The following is an 18,199-nucleotide window of genomic DNA, read 5'->3' on the forward strand; positions in this document are numbered from 1 at the left end:
TTTCTCTTAATTATATGTTAGATACACTAAAATGTTAAGTAACTTAATTTGTAGTTTAACCTAATTCAAAACAGACTATGATGAGAAACTTTTAAATACAGTCATAGTGACCCACAACAAATTTCTGCTTTTAAAAAAATCTGTTTTCGCAAGCATTGCTGAGTCTGATTTCTGCCCACAGCGTGTAACAAGATCCTTTTCCATTCTGATTTTTTCAATGGAAAACCTTCACAACTTCCAAACATATTCTGTTACAGTAGTTGCTTTAAAAACAAAAAAATCTGAATTATATTGAGGCACATCAAATGTATTCCAAAGGCACTGCAAATATATTCCAAAAATATGACTAATAACATACCCAAAGGCAAACTCATACGTCTAGTAAACATTCTAGATACCTATTATCAGGTTGCAGGTGGCCCTTATTATACAGCCGTACGTTACATTTTAGGTGTACTGCTCTAAAGTTGCTTTGGTCATTTTCCAAATAAATAAGATGCTGATTTCCACTATTGCCCTTTTCAACTGAACTAAAAAAGGGAAATTAGCTGGTGGAATTTTCTAGTTTCCAAAGGGAAATGACCCATTGTTATTCTTGTAATCACCTTTTGTTCACTATTTGCCAGGTTTTTGGTAGCATTCTATGGAAATGTCTTTTGTATATAAAAGTCCCATCTTTACTAGAACAGAATAAATATTGTAGCAAAACTGTAGACTAGGGGATCTCCCATGAAAAACAAAGACTCTGGTAACTCGCCTTCATAATCATGGTAAATACCAAAGATCTTGTGCACAAGTTTCTTAAGGGTTTCTTTTATCTATATCTTACTCAATACCAATGAACTCAGGGAAGGTTGCAGTAATATCATTAACAGACAGACAATCCAAGCTTACAATCTGTCTAATGACTACAAAATGTTTGATAAAATGAAGTACAAACAAAAATAATACTATTTTTTTTCTTTCCACTTATTGAATGTCTCTTCTGCACAGGAACAATGCTGCTCAGAATTCACACATTCTACATCTTAGAGCTAACTTAAGAAGGTTTTGACGACTGGATTTTTTTTTAACATATTGTACCGTAATATAGAATGATCTGCTTTATTATAGAGGGGTGAAACCTGAATCTGTCTTATGTATGTGTTTTATAAGACCATTTATTAGCCCATAATTTGTGTTATTTGTAGTATTCAGTCAACAATTAAACCCATCATCTTCAAAGATGTTCATACTACTGCCAATGTAAACTGGACATTCCTGTTCATATGGTACACCTGGTTGAGAATCGTACATGGTAACTTAAACTGAATTTAAATTAATTAGAAGGGGGGGGGAGAGTAATTTGAAAGGATCCCTCTCCAGTTTAACAAAGCAAGTACTGTCTAAAGCAGAATACTGTTTCTTATAACCTGGATGTGTGAAGAACAGCAGGTCTCTGCCATTCTCCCTGTCCAACAACTTCAAATTTTCATTTGAACTATTTCCCCTTTAAAAAAAAAAAAACTCTTTTGCCAGCCCATCTTCACTAATATTGTGTCTCTTAAAGCTTTCTGCCAATGTTCTACCCCTAAGTAAGTCAAGCATATCAAGTGTGTCTGCTATGCACAGGATAATGAACAATGCACAAAAACAAAAGTAACAGCAGGACTCCTATTATCTGATCTTCCATAAAACACAAAAAATGCCTTTTCTGGTACAGAGGAAGTGCCAGTAAGCCTGCAGGTGTGAGCCAGTTAAAAGAAAAGGCTTTGGCTAAATAGATTCTTTGACTGTCAGGGATTAGAGTCATGGCACCAGTGGTAACACACATCTTTTTCTTTAATTTACAAAATTTTCTCACGAGTTTGCAAGAGTTCACCCCATCAGGGGCTTTCTGAGACCATTGAAATGTCTTAAGTTTTAATTAAGTTGGAGTTGTCAGAAGAAAGCTTTTTTGGCACAGAGTCAGGGTCATTAATTACCGCTATCTTTGTTTCTTTCCAAAAAAAAGAATTCCACTGACTTGTGTTCCTTAAAGCATGCATTTTCTTTCTATCCTGAAGGCTTTATTCATTTTCAAGCAAGACTTGTTTAAGCAATTACTTCCCTCAATGTTATGGATAGCCTTCAATTTCAAAGTGTTCCTCACTATTGATTTGTGGTAGAGAATTAATAATTATTACATTTAGTGTGATATTCAAATTCTAGTTATGTAATTCACAACTTCACTATTTTATATATATATTTAATATATTCATACCCCACCTTTCATCCTGGGAACTCAAGGCAACAAACACAATTTCTTCCTTTCAAGATTTTTGATAACTATTCAGCTACAGAAAGGGAGTAAACTATGAAGATTCATATTAATTGCCATGATTATTTACAATAAATGTTTTATTGCTGAAGGAGCTTGTTCTCTGTGGCGATCATTTTACACTGAAATTAATATACTTTCTGATTGCAAACTGTGCGCACACTAAATGATCACTAATTGAAAGCAGAGGGATAACTAAGATAAACTTTGAAAGTTGCTATCATGTCAAGCAGTTTGGTGTGATAAGAAAAGTTACTCCTTTGAGAGATGGATTCATATGGACATGCAATTGTGATAGCAGCTCTACTATCATGTAGAGATATAAAACAGATAATCTGCTATCCTTTGTACAGCAAACCTCTCTTTACGTAGAAATATACAAGGTTTTGAATCACACTGCACTCTCTATAGAAAAGAACGGGAATGTAACTAAGAGGCTCTTACACGGAGAACATAGAGCTAATTTACAGTAGGCAGTAGGGATCATTCACATAGCAGATTAGTAGAATTGTCCTCTCTCAAGGTTCTTGCGTGCCTCCTAGTCATACAGAGACCATATTATCTGTTGACCTTTCACTCAATCGCTGCATGCACAGCTGGCCAATTTCCATGTATCTCAAGTATTCAACACTAAAAGTTACAGATATTCAAAACACATAATATGTTCTGAGTTTTGGAGAGATGTGCATATGATGGAGTAAGTAACTTTGCCAAAACGTTTATTATTTTACTTGATGGATTTGTAAACTGCCTATCAGTATGAATTTTCAGGGTGCTTCACATAAAAGATGATGATAGATAGATAGATAGATAGATAGATAGATGATAGATAGATAGAATATATATATATATATATATATATATATATATATATATATTTTCTAACAGGCACAATGACACAGTGATTTTTAATTATTAATTTACAAAAAATGAACAGCAGCATAAAATTATCAAGCTAAAGAGGCTTGAGAAATACATTAACATAAGCATCAGGCAAACCTCTCTAGTAAACCAAAATTAGATCTCTTCCTATTCCGCCTGATGTTTTTATACTTTGCATCGGATAACTAGGACACACAGAGGAGAGGCCTCCAAAGATGATCTCAGTGCATGGGCAAGTTGATGTGGGAGCAGGCATTCTTTCAGGTACCTTGGTCCAAAGTGGTGGTCCTGAGTACTTTGATTTGTCTCAGAATTGTTCTAGCAACTAGTGCAGTGCTGCTTTTTCAGCACCAGTGAGATGCGTTTGCAACAAGCAGCCCAGCTAGAAGCCTATGTTGCACTAAACAGTTTCTGAGTAACAATGTACTTTTCACCTCCTAGACACAGCTGGTCAATCACCCTTGGCTATCTGTTATAAGCCATGGTGCACGGCCATTGCTGTACCCCTTTATCCACATCCTCAGACTGCTGAAAAGGTATTCCTCCCACAAACCAAGATGGTGCTCTAGAAACATTACTTGTATGCAGAACTCATGCTGGTTAGGTTAAAGCAGATATGAACATGTCACAAAGTAAGCCTCCATTGGTTTCTTCACATCACCCTGTAACAGGCCTCACACCTCTTGAAAAACTCTGCCACACAGCATCCCATGGATGCAATGGAAGTGAACTATCATTCTTTGCTGGATAATGTCACAGACTATGCCTGATAATGAGTTCATACTTAAGATCAGTAGCATTCACACACAGTCTTCTGGCACCTCTATTCTATAGTCACCTCTCTGCCTGCTTCCATGGTCCAGGTTACCTGGAAAACCAAGGAACTGAGCAGTCTCTGTATTGTAGGGAAAGGGTGCTGAACACTGCTTAATGTGTCCACCCCTCACTCATAATGGCATCCCATAGAGAAATACAGTAGAATTTTAACAGGGATGCCAGTCATGTCATTAGGATGTTTCCCAATGGCATTCAGGAAACCTTAATAATTCACTAACCATGCAAAGGAAACTATTAAGTCTAAGTCTATTGCACTATTAAGTGCAAGTCTAAGTCTTAGCAGAAAACGATTATAACACAGGAGACCAGAAAAGTTATCTAGAAGATAGCAATGCAGGTCACTCCAGTTAGAGGAAGGACCAGATAGGGATATTTAAGTGCCTGTCCTCCCTTCCCTTTCATGGCTAATCCAGTTCACACCCGCATCACTATACCCTAGAACAGTAGTGCCTCCTTTCACTCCTCCTGCTCCCCGATTACTGTTTCAATTTGGTTTCAGGACAGGGACTGCTTTAGTCACATTGGTGGCTGATAGATGCTAGGAGATGGACAAAAGAGGGGTTTTTGACATCATCAGGCATGACAGCTGTCTAGGTAACTTCTCATGTTTAAGAAGAAGTGACTCCATTAGCTCTTAAAAGAGTTGTTCTATTTTTCTTCTGAATCTTACCCATACACAAGGACTAAAATATTATTATTTCTATCGTTGTTCTTTCTATAAAATGAACATTAGCTCTTTCTGTTATGCCTACTATTCCGATAAAAGTGAGCCTACAAATGTTTCAGCTGTATTACTTGTGAATAAACATCATTGAACTCAGTGGGACTTAATTCTACGTACACATGCAGAACTAAGCTGCAAAACATAACCTTGAACATTTTATATTTTGTATATTTATATTTTGTTATTTTCTAGGAAGGAAACAGTCATAACTGTGTAACAGGAATAGTAAACATTTTCAGTGGTATGTTAGAATGACTAACCATGAACTAGCTTCTTCTCACAAGTAAGGTTTCAAGGTCTGAATTTCAGAATCATGCACCAGGCTTACAAAATGTACCGTATTTTTTCGTCTATAAGACGCCCCCATGTATAAGACACCCCCTATTTTGGGACATTGTTTTTTAGGAAAAAAACCTAGTCTTATACACGGAAAAATACAGTAAGTTCATAAGATAAAGCATACACAATTGATTCAGAATTATTGTTGAGTAACATCCAGTCATTTCACTAGGGCTTAGGCAACTTTACAAAAGCCTCTTTGAAATTAATGGTGACTACAGTACACACCAACCGTATAAGACAGTTTAAAAGGCATCTGTTGTTTTAGGCCTCCCTGCCTAGTATTTCTGACAAGACCAATTTTTCCGCATTAAGAAATCCTTTTTAATATACGTTTTTTGAAGTTAATACCTCATTTTTTATATTGTTGATATTACCAATGTTACACTATAAAAGAATAATATTATTAATCACTCTTGAAACAGTGCTTACCCTTTACAAATAAAAAACCCCCCTGCATTATGGAAACCTCTAAATTTCTAGAAAACTGAAAAGGGCTTGGACTAAGATATTTCTTCTGAACTGTTGTTTTCAGTTACAATATTGGCAAAATTGTGTGTGTCCCCCAAAACCCTCTCTTGGGTTTCTGATTTGGGGAATAGGCTATACCATTTTGAACTGCTCTGCCCACCAATTGGTTGCATTCAGACAGAGATATTTTTTAGATGTTTTACAAATTATTTTTCCCTTTCCAATCTCCCTTGTGGCTTTACTTAATTTCTCGCATTCAGTCATGGTACTTCACATAAAATGGGAGAGGTGGGGATTTAAAAACTATCCACTCACCACCATTTTAATTTAACTTGAAAAAGCTGAGAGTACCAGGAAAGTACATTAACCAGATGTGTAAACTTCAAAACTTGTAACTTAAAAAATATATATGCACACACCTATCTATTTTATGAGATGTACAACTTATTTCCAAGCTTCAAAAACCATGTTTGTCACTAGGTATACATACTTCTTGTGCATATTTGGAAGTCACAACAAATTCAGCTTTCCTAAATTCCCAGAATGTGTATACCTACATATTTATAACAAATAACAAAACAAAACAAAATAGAAATAGGTGCAGAAAATGGAGATATTAATATTAAACCTTTTTAAAAAGAAGCTCAGACAGTTATAAGAAATATGATTGCATCAGCTCTTAAGGCTTCGTTTTCATACTCCAACTGAACAGACTTTAAGGAAACTGGTGTTCTGAGTCATAAGCTGTGTTCAGGTGCTTATGTCTAATCATGATTTGGTGTTGTGAGAACCAGCAGGTTTGCACACTCCCTCCTTTCTTGGCTTGTGGAGATCAGTAACTCATATCATTTGCAGTAAACTATAGCGTGCTTTTTCCTCCAACCAGGCAAACTGGGATCTAAATATCAGTATGTGAAGGGAAGGAGAAGGAAGGAGTGTGTGAGCTTAAGGCTCAGTCTCATAACAGCAATCCATGATAGCACCCATGGTGTCAATTTACCCATAAACATAAGATACTGGAGGCCAATTGATTTTTTATTGTCTCCTATACCATCTGGACTAGCAGCAGATACCACCTTGCCAAAGCAGTGATGGTAGCTCTGAACAGCACAGAGAAGAAAGTCTTTATGAAGTACTCTGTGTGCAGTAATGGCTATATTGACAATCGTTCTGAAGGTTTGCAAAATAATTCTTCCCTGGTATATACATCTTTTTCTGCTAACATAGGCAGATACTTGCTAGGAAGGATAAAATAATGGATGATTTGATTTTTTTAAAATTGAATTTTCAATAAAACAAATGATATCTGGGGCTTTTTTAATATACTTCCCTTTACTAATATATCAATATTCATGGTTAGGTGATGCTATAATTGGTCCTGTATAAACAGCAGTTAAAGTATGTGTTTCCTCATAGCTTTCAACAAAAAATATGTTGCTGCAGTCTATTATTCAATACCCATTGGCTCCATTCACACATTGTGGCAAGTCATAAACCATAAACAAACCTTAGCCTTCCATCATGGTTTCTTTGGAGAGAAACAAATCACAGGCACTGGTTCACACAACACAGTAAGCCAAGGCTTACTGCTCCTAACCTGAGAAAGGGCAGAGTGAAACAGTAGTGTGCACAAGCCATGGTTTATGGTTTACTGTGACATGCAAATGCATCCGGAGCCAAAATTTATGGCTGCCTTCTCATATATCAGAATGTAGTGTATTTGCTACTGAGTCAAAGGGCTCATCCACACTTTTCCTTGACCCATATTTTGATTAATTTCCCAAGATCTCGTTGTTTTGCAGCTGTCCCTTGCAAAAATCTGATCTTACCACTGAACTGAAGCTTGCTTAAGCAAAATCTCTCTTCGGATTTTCCATGAATCTCATAGGATCTGATTCAGTGTGTAAAATCAGAATATATGCCTTGAACCAATACACTGGGTACTGGACTCCTCTTTCCCATTTCCAGTGCTTCACAACTACAGTATTTTAAAATTATTTTGACTGTGTATTTTCCATCTTGTCATATTCTTTTTAAGGGGGGGGGGGAGAATAAGAATCAGCAAACATTGTCATCCTATCCACATCCAATAGTTCACATGCATCATGCTTTCATCACTGTAAAGTGACGTATAAACACAAAAAATTAAACTGGCCAGTGCTTTGACTATTTTGAAAAGTCCAAATTTTACCATACCCATTGAGTCAATCACCCATCTCCTACTACCCTTCTGAGAAAAACCCCACCCCACCCTCCCACTATATATAAGGGCCTGGTAACTTCTGTTTCAGTGTATCTGAAGAAGCATGCATGTACATGAAAGCTTATACCCAGAACAAACTTAGTTGGTCTCTAAGGTGCTACTGGACAATTTTTCTATTTATTTCAACTGCGTCAGACCAACACGGCTACCTACCTGAATCCAAAATTTGTGTCATTCTTTATGGCAGAATGAAATGGAAAGCATGATTCTTTTCTCTTGAGTAACTTTTTTGAAGAATATGGCTTGTATTTCCTATTTCTGCTAGCAGATAATTTTCTGATGGCCAATTAATTTCAAGTCCCCTGCTGAGTTAGCCCAATACCATCAACTCAGTACAGCTTTACTCCAGAAGAGCAAGTGAAAGAAAAAGAGCCATTTGAGGACAACCTAGATATATGTGATTACATGAGCTAAAGAGTCTATCTATGGTATAATAATTTAGCTTAAAGCTTGCGTAACCTTCAACTAGTCATAGTCCAGACACTGTGCTGGTCTTTGGATCAGAGGACCTATCTTTTAAAATGTTATACCAATGCCAAATGCTTGGGGGGGGGATTAAGCAACCCTGGATATTTTATTGAAAGCAGGGTACAAATCCCACAAATAAAAAGCCTCTAACTGTACAAATAGACTTCTGAAATACCACTAGAAATCAAGGGAAACTTCTAACATCAGCTCAAAGTGCAGCAAAAAAATTCAGTGCGGATAGCACCCACTCTTTCCCCCTCTAAGGTCAAAACAGAAAATGCCACAAGACTGCCTGCAATCCTATACACATTTAGCTGCTAATATACCCCACAGAACTCAAACAGAGCCTACTTCTGAGTAGATATGTATAAGATTGCACTAGTATATTAGGTAACTGAACTCTTGTGGTGACTTTTATTCCACATTAACAGTTACTGTACTGTTTCAGAAAACCCAGCACCTTAATCTATGAGGAAATATTACCATTTATCCCCTTTTAAGTGAAGTGAAAAAAAGCTTTATTAATTTTCCCATTCACCTGTATCTCAATATGGGACAATGTTTCCTTTTGTATTTTGAGTAGCTTGGTTAGTTCTGTGTGAAAAATACCAAAATATACATTGTATCACTAGTTTTTCTGACAGGCCATCATGAAAAGTCAGTATATCACACAAAGTCTATATATCTCGGGATGTGTGAGAATTAAAATCTTGTCTCTTCATGATAATTTTGCTCTTCAAACATTACACCAGTAAAATACATCAATTCATTCTTTTAACTGCCTACCCTTTGGGCAAGGATCATTCTGTTTCTGTGTTCCCTACAGTATTATCTACCACTTATAGGAAATAAATATTAGAAGCCAGAGTAGGATAGCAGCAGTTGTTGTCACACCCCAGCCAGGTGGTTTCACATCTGCTATAACCCTAGGTTTTGGTTAATATAAATTATTTCCTTTTGAATAAATTGTAAATTGACTGAAATGAATGTACAACGTAAGGAGTAAATGTCAACCCAAGGAATTACCAAGAATACACAAAACGACCAACCAACGTTTTCTAGATAGGAATCAGATACATGATTATTCCACAGCATGTTGAATATCTATATGCAATTTGTTGTTCACTATCACAATTGAGGGGACGCGGGTGGCGCTGTGGGTAAAAGCCTCAGCGCCTAGGGCTTGCCGATCGTAAGGTCGGCGGTTCGAATCCCCGTGGCGGGGTGAGCTCCCGCTGTTCGGTCCCAGCGCCTGCCAACCTAGCAGTTCGAAAGCACTCTTGGGTGCAAGTAGATAAATAGGGACCGCTTACTAGCGGGAAGGTAAACAGCGTTTCCGTGTGCGGCTCTGGCTCGCCAGAGCAGCGATGTCACGCTGGCCACGTGACCCGGAAGTGTCTTCGGACAGCGCTGGCCCCCGGCCTCTTTGAGTGAGATGGGCGCACAACCCTAGAGGCTGTCAAGACTGGCCCGTACGGGCAGGGGTACCTTTACCTTTTATCACAATTGAACCCCCGCCCCACACACAATTTTTTGGTAGCAGTTAATTTTCATGCCATTGTTGTTGCTACATCTGTACTGCATTCCATTCTGCTTTGATCAATCCCAATTTGCTGTTTTCTGAACGTATTCTGTGATTATGTCTAACTATACCATATCATATGTTTCTGCTTTAGTTGGCGTTTAGCACAATCTCCACATATGACAGTCATGCCTTCCTTTTCCAGTCCTCTATATTGGATCCCTTTACTGCTTCCTCAAAATCCTTCATGTGCTGTAACATGTTCAAAATGTTCCAGACAATTTTAAATCTACCGACTCATTACACAATGTCATGCAACATTTCACTGGGATTTTTAAAAGGGGGGAATAATTAATAACTAATTAATTCATTGAGCTTTTTAGTAGTCTTCCAAAATAGTTTATGCATGTTAATTAGTTCAATAATAATAATAATAATTTATTATTTATACCCACCCATCTGGCTGGGTTCCCCCGAGTGTTAAAAACAATACAGCATTAAATATTAAAAACTTCCCTAAACAGGGCTGCCTTCAGATGCCTTTTAAAAATAGGATAGCTGCTTATTTCCTTGACATCTGATGGGAGGGCGTTCCACAGGGCAGGCACCACTACCGAGAAGGCCCTCTGTCTGGTTCCCTGTAACCTCACTTCTCGCAATGAGGGAACCGCCAGAAGGCCCTCGGCGCTGGACCTCAGTGTCTGGGCTGAATGATGGGGTGGAGACGCTCCTTCAGGTATACTGGACCAAGGCTGTTTAGGGCTTTAAAGGTCAGCACCAACACTTTGAATTGTGCTCAGAAACGTACTGGGAGCCAATGCGGATTTCTCTTCAAGTGGCATATTTATTGTTTTACTTAAAATTCACTATGCTGCATACGATATGATATAAGCATTCTCACCCCAGTATCTAACAGAACTATAATGCATCCACAGCCTCCATGCTGGCACTGAGATTGCAAGAGCAGCTGAGTTCAAGAGGGCCATAATGATCATATGTACACATAGTGGCGAAACATATTTGTTGCCATGTAATGTAAGAAGAGCCTGAAATATGAATACAAGTGATATTGAATCATTGGGGCTTTGCTTTATGCTGTACAGAGGTTAAAAGCTCACAAATGCACTGTTCTTACACGGATGAAAGTGATCATGTACTACTGGATGAAAATAAAGCTGAAAATAAGGATGTCCCAAAAAAAAGCTATTTTGAAAGTCATGGATATCAGTCTAATAAATCTAAATTAGCCCATTAAGAACACCCCAAAATCAAAATTATTGTGTTGATCAACTATGGTCCCTTGAGCTCTCTGCTTTTCCAGGTGGCTGCAGTCAGATCTCTTGGAATAATGGAGTGCTCAAATCTCTGATAGTTAATTGTGCTGGATTACTGTTTGGCAACCAACCAACTTCTGGGCCTAGGGATAGATCATTTTATTTAATGGTTCATCACAAGACTCCAAACAGCATGCAAACATAGATCACTGGTCCATTTCTGCCAAGGAACAACAAGAAAAGCATGGAAGGAGGGAGATTATCACACCTGCAAGATACCTGTTAGACTGTTAGCTAAGTGATCATCTGAAAAATCAGGATGGTGGATGAGGATTTTTCTTTTTAAATTCTGGGCTGGATATTAAGTAGTAAGAGCTGTGCTCTAAAAAGTTTAAAAGTAGCAACTAAACACAGTACAAAAGATCCAGTAAAAACAACCTGATGCCCTCCAGATGTTGAACTACAGCTTCCATTTATTGGTTATAGTGCCAAAGACAGATGGGAGTTGGGATCCAACAATATCTGTAAGACATCAGGTTCCCCACTCCAGGTTTACCATTTTGATTTTCAGACATGTTTATTCGCAAGAAGAAACAAACATGTTTTAGCATGAATAAATATTCCTCAGATATATCTCAGCAAAATAGCATTAGTCACTGTGCGTAAATCAAGTACACGGCATTGCTCTTTATCTAAATTCAGAAGTGCAGTCTGCACGTACATCAGGTAGCTTTCCGGTAAAGAATATTATCTCCTACTGTCTCACAGTGAAGCAGAGGAGAGAACTACTTTGTTTTGCAAGTGTAAAGTCACACCCCAGTTGCACCTGTTTCCACCATCAAATCCACAAGTAACTATAACAGGGAGGAAACTCCTACTCTCTAGAAATTGCTAACAATTCATTTATTCTATATATTTTTAAACTTTTATTCTTGATGGCTTTCATACAGACATCAGAGCCAGGTTGTAGAATGAACATTCTGAAGGCTAGAAGTTTATATAAGAAAATATGTACTCCTCCAGCAATTTAATAAACCACCACCACTTACTTGTGGGCACATCAGTCTGACATTTGAAACCATGAGTTGCTCTTCTGTAAGCTGGAAGTTCCCCAGTGTCCCTCCCTGCTACCGCTCTCACACACCACTCACAACTATTATTTGGGGCAGCACCTCCTTCTCGTGGCTGGCAAAGGGACACCCATGCTCGTGTGCCTCCCCTAGGCTGGCTGAGAGGGAGCGGAAGGCCGCCGCCACTGCCCACTGAGGAGGGAGGAAGAGGAAGGTGGGAAAGCACAGCCGGAGCCATGTATGTTGACCAGAAGGCTTCACTAGAAGGCCAGGAGGGAGAGGCAACACAGTGGCGCTCCTGGCTTCACACTTCTCTGCCTTATCTCTGCTTCCAGGTTGGGGCTAGTTTGCAAGGAGAGACTCCCTTGATTAGATGCTGGCCAGTGAAGGGACTGACCACTGCCCAGTCCACTGGGGGGCACAACACTTGTCCCACCGTGGGTGCTGGCAACCCACGCTATGCCTCTGCTCCCAAGCTATCACCTGTGACTGGCTGGTAGACGCCAAGGTTGTCGTTTTTATAGAGCCTGCATGCCTGACGTTTGCCCATTCCTACTTAGAGATCACTGGGGAAGTTTGGCAATGTCCTAAGAGAAAAGAGTTTCAGATTTTCCATTTACCATGTCACCATCAATTCTATTATCTTCTGGTACTGGTTGCAGCCAGGGGGGAAAAACAGGAAATGGTCATAAATTCATTTTATTCTGTGAGACAGGTCAATGTTGAGTGGCCTACTTGCATCTGCTCCAGTTATAAAAACTTTTGTTGCTACATTTTTATGAGCTTAGCTGACAGAGGCACAAAGCCAACAAATACTATGATGAGAAACAACAACACTTTGGGGAACCACTCCTTAATTCTGTTCATCTGACTTCCGCAAATAGTCATGAAAATAATCACTGGAATGATTTTTTAAAAACAAACAAACAAACCCTACAATCTTTATGCTGGCTTGATCGGTAATTTTTTTTTTTTTAAGGGGTAGAAAAGACAGGGGTTAGAGCATCTTATCTAAGTGCAAATGTGGAAATTCTCCTTGGATTGTAAAAGTCCCCAGGGGAAGGCTTTCTGATACCGCAAGCATTCAAGACACCAATCTTGGTTAATCACTAACAGGTTAACATCTCTGAAAGTAATACTGTCTAACAAGAGAGGAATGTACAGTCTGGTTCTCATAAAATTTCAGACCTAGGACAAAACAGAGGAATCTGGTAGGACTACTACTTTCAAAAATATTAATTAATAACACATTATCAGTCTGATAAAAAATATGGCCTGCCATTATCTGCTTTCCAGACATACAATGAGACTTAGAAGGTTTATAAATGGCTCTTACCATTATAAAAAATACACATCATTCTATACTCAGGTGTCTGAATAAAAGTTGGGAAAGTAGAAGCAGCAATTTAAAAATTAAATACATTGCCAAAACAAAGGACAAGGTCCCGGGAAGTACAAGAAACAACAGACAAGGTTACAGGAACCTTATATATATTACATTATTCAAAGCAAAGACAAGGCTGCCATTTTTAAGTATAGAAATTCACTGGACATATTGAAAACATAGATCAGTTTGTGTTGTGGTGGCTCAGAGATATGTTCTTTTAAGTGTGTGCTTGAATGGGCTATGATCAGACACGTTTCCATTAATTTCAGTGCTTTTCAGGTCACAGAGAAATGTGTGCAGACACAGTTCTTGAAATATTCTGTAATCAGCCCTCAACAACTTTGCCCTAAGTTTTATTAATATTTAGAGCAGAGGTAGGCAAACTAAGGCCCAGGGGCCGGATCTGGCCCAATCACCTTCTAAATGTGGCCTGTGGACGGTCCGGGAATCAGAGTGTTTTTACATGAGTAGAATGTGCCTTTTTATGTAAAATGCACCTCTGGGTTATTTGTGGGGCATAGGAATTTGTTCATTACCCCCCCCCAAAAAAAAATATAGTCCAGCCCACCACATGGTCTGAGGGACAGCGGACCGGCCTACGGCTGAGAAAGGTAGCTGGCCCCTGATTTAGAGAATGCTATTTAACTAACTGGGACGCGGGTGGCGCTGTGGGTTAAAGCCTCAGTGCCTAGGGCTTGCCGATCGAAAGGTCGGCGGTTCGAATCCCCGCGGCGGGGTGCGCTCCCGCTGTTCGGTCCCAGCGCCTGCCAACCTAGCAGTTCGAAAGCACCCCTGGGTGCAAGTAGATAAATAGGGACCGCTTACTAGCAGGAAGGTAAACGGCGTTTCCGTGTGCGGCTCTGGCTCGCCAGAGCAGCGATGTCACGCTGGCCACGTGACCCGGAAGTGTCTCCGGACAGCGCTGGCCCCTGGCCTCTTGAGTGAGATGGGTGCACAACCCTAGAGTCTGTCAAAACTGGCCCGTACGGGCAGGGGTACCTTTACCTTTTACCTTTATTTAACTAACTACAATCAGTCTATTTTTTGTTTCTACAAAATTAGGACCTTTGTTTATCTGAGATATCTGCAATCACTAACCACTTCTTGAAAATTAATATTGGGCTGTAGTATTGCCTCATAATAATCAGGCCTGCAAGTAGCTGCTCAACTGGAAATGCTATGATGTGTAGATGAAAATAAACCAATACTCTAGTGGGACACTGCTGCACAGCATGCTCTGCTTGACATTGGGCACAAGGATGCTCAACTCAGCACCGACATTCAGTGGAGCGAGGAGGGCTGAATACACTGCTAGCAGGGAGGTAAACTTCTGAATTACCTCCATATTTGAAATCAAGGAGAGCTAGCATATCTAAGGTTGGAAAGGAGACCCTCATATGAGCTTTTTCCAGTCCAGCCTTAGAGCTCAAAGCCAGGAGAAGAGGGACAGGCTCAGCCTAGCACATGATTGTTTCATTGTTTTCTTCCAACCTGAAAGCAGAAGCAGATAGGGAAAAAGATGGAAAGGAGAGCATCCTTGTGCCCGGTGTCAAAAGCACAACTCTAAATATGAAGCAAAGTGCTGCTTCGTTTTATCATGTCAACCAGCAGAAGGAAGACAAAAAGGGAATAGAAATCTGCAATGCCCATTCATCACAAGGACATGGCCAGGAAGGAACATTCAAAGAAGTGTCAACAAAGCAGAAGATCCATATCACAGCAATTTCTAGAACCTTCCACCCTGTGCCTCCCTGCTACAGAGTCCAGATATTTTGAATCACAGTGCACTACATAGTAGTGAAAGTCCAGGAAGAAATTTGGCTGGAAAAATAATGCAAATTTTGGGGGCCATCTTTGCTCCAGCACTAAGATACAAACAGCTGCTTAATCAACATATTTTTAAAAAGCCAACACAGTTAAATTCCAATATTATGTCCAGTGATACTGCTAACAAAAAATGAAAGGTGTAATCCGCAAAATAGTAGTGTCCAGAGGCAAGAATTCAATTGTTGGTTTCACTGTGAGATTTTAATACAATTTGTTTTGAAGGATAACTTTATACTATCTTTTTATTTTTATTTTAAAAGTTTCTGGTTTTACTTTTTCAAAGCAATATGATGTCAAATGAATTCCTGAGGGTGTTATTTTATTTTTTTATTTGAAGGGGGGTTATAAAACTTTAAAAAGGCTGATTTATTTTAGACCATTTTAAACACATACCAACCTTACTTGGACCTAGGCCAGACAAAAAATTCCATCTGAACTGACACCCTACAAACACATGTTACCAGTAACCACTATTGAGCTTAAAGAAATAAATGAAATACTATACCTTTAGCAATGCAGCACTTGGCACTTTGTCAAGGATTCATAGGAGAAAGGTATGTCTCCTATTCTATACTGTGCTCTGGCCTATGCAATAAATATTTTCTCTATCTACAGAAACTAAGTTTCCATTACAATTTTAAAAAATAAATTATAAGCTATTTTACAAAAGTCACCCATAATCCTAGAGCAAAATAAAGATCACAGTGATTGCTCTTCTGAGCATGCACTATATTAAAAAGTATGTATTTGTGTGTGTTAGTGTGTACACATTGATGCAGGGGCAGGATTAAGTAACAACATGATTTCTTGAAGTGTATTCATAAATAAATAGAACGATCTAGTGAGATCCAGAAAATAGCTAAGATTTCCGAACCACTGTGATTCAGTATGTATGATGGGCAGCCATCACACCATGTCTACCACCAAGATAGCACAGTCATGATCCTATTCTGAACCAGCAGCAGGGCAACAGATCAAATAGCTGCAAAACAAAACAAATGTAGCAACAATGACAGCTACACCCATAGTATCTCTGGAAAATCCACTAGCAACCACCAATTAGGTGGTTGCAACTTTTGACATCCCCATATTACCAACACCAATGCACAGAAGACACCAATCAATCAGGCCAATTGCAAAACAAAAAAACCTAAACATGAACTAACCACTTCAATATAGACATCCCCTCTGCCCACAATTCATAAGGAACAATGGCACTGCACATAGGAGGCCTCCACAAAGAACCAAGAGATGTCAAAAGGGAAGGGAAGGTAACAGAACAGAGAAGAGTGGTCAGACTGTCTGACCAAGATCTGGGAGACCAAGATTCAAATCCTCACTTGATCATGATATTGACCTTGGGCCAGTCACTGTCTCTTAGCCTAACCTATCTCACAGGACTGTTGTGGGGACTAAATGAGAAGGAGAACCATGCCTACCAAATTGAGCTCTTTGAAGAAAAAGGTGGAATAGAAATGCAATAAAATAAAGATATGAGTCCAGCTATGACCATATGCAGACAAATGCTATAACACTGCAGGCAACGTGTGTGCCATACATTCTTTTGTAGGGTGAGGGATGGAGGTTACCAGTCCATGGAACTGAAGCAGTCACAGCAAGCGTACAGTGGTCAGCGTTATGAGCTTCCCAAACACAAACCATCTTTTTGAGTAACAATAAATTCAGATGAATAAAGGTAGAAGCAGCAATCAGACCCCAAATCAGACAACTACAGAAACCAACATTCTAACCACACAGCCCTAAGTGCAGTTGGAAGACAGATCCATTATGAGGCATTTATAATGTCCCAGAGTTAAATCCATGATATTCCCCCTGCAAGCATAGGAGTGCTCCCAGTCATAGTACTGAAGGGCCCCTGAATGGTGCTCTAGCATACAAGAGATGCCTGGCAACAGTCTCCACTGACAAGGAACTCCAACATACATACATGCATATACATATGCAACTGGATAGCGAGTCACAGGATGGCACATGGGCCAACTCAAATAATTTTTTGCACCAGGAAGTATTTCACTTTATCCAGTCCCTTCATTGCATTCAGTGAAACCCTCTCACAAATTTTCAAAAACCAGTGTCTACTGGCTATTGTTTCCAGATATATTTTTTAACACCCGCACTGGCCTTGCTATTAGCCACAGTTAGACAGATGCTTCAGGCAGCAACTGCTCAGGTGAGTGAAGGAACAGTGACCGGGGGGAAACTTTGGAAGGAGGATTTGAAAATTACTGCATGTACAACACTGAAAGAGAACGACATGAAAATGATGTACCGTTGGTACATAACACCAGTAAAACTGGCAAAAATGTATAGAACAAGTTCTAATAAGTGTTCAAAATATAAAGAAAAAGAGGGTACTTTTTATCATATGTAGTGGGAGTGTAAAATGGTAAAAAAAATACTGGGAAATGATATATAACGAACTGAAGAAAATATTTAAAATGATCTTCATTAAAAAAAAACCTGAAGCGTTTCTACTAGGAATAACAGGAACCCAAATGCCAAAGGAAAAGAAGAAACTGGCTATGTATGGAACAGCAGCAGCCCAGATCCTACTAGCTCAAAGGTGGAAGGAAGACAAGATACCAACAACAGAAGAATGGCAACTGAAAATGATGGACTATGCAGAAATGGCAAAACTTACAGAAAAGCTCAGAGACAATGACACTGAGAAATTTAAAAAAGAATGGGAAGCATTTATTGCATATGTACAAAAATATTGGAAACAAGTAGAAACACTAGCAGGCTTTGACTGAACATTTGCAAGTACTCTGGTACCTCGGGTTACAGACCCTTCAGGTTACAGACTCCGCTAACC

At 39.1% G+C, this 18,199-nt stretch overlaps 1 protein-coding gene across 10 annotated transcripts in view; it reads right to left on the reverse strand.

Annotated features, from left to right (window-relative positions):
• Positions 1–18,199, reverse strand: part of ZFHX4 (zinc finger homeobox 4) — a 184,151-nt gene that overhangs the window by 90,871 nt on the left and 75,081 nt on the right. The window lies entirely within an intron of this gene.

The sequence above is a fragment of the Podarcis tiliguerta genome (assembly GCF_965153285.1).
Source record: "Podarcis tiliguerta genome assembly, chromosome: 7".
NCBI lineage: Eukaryota > Metazoa > Chordata > Lepidosauria > Squamata > Lacertidae > Podarcis > Podarcis tiliguerta.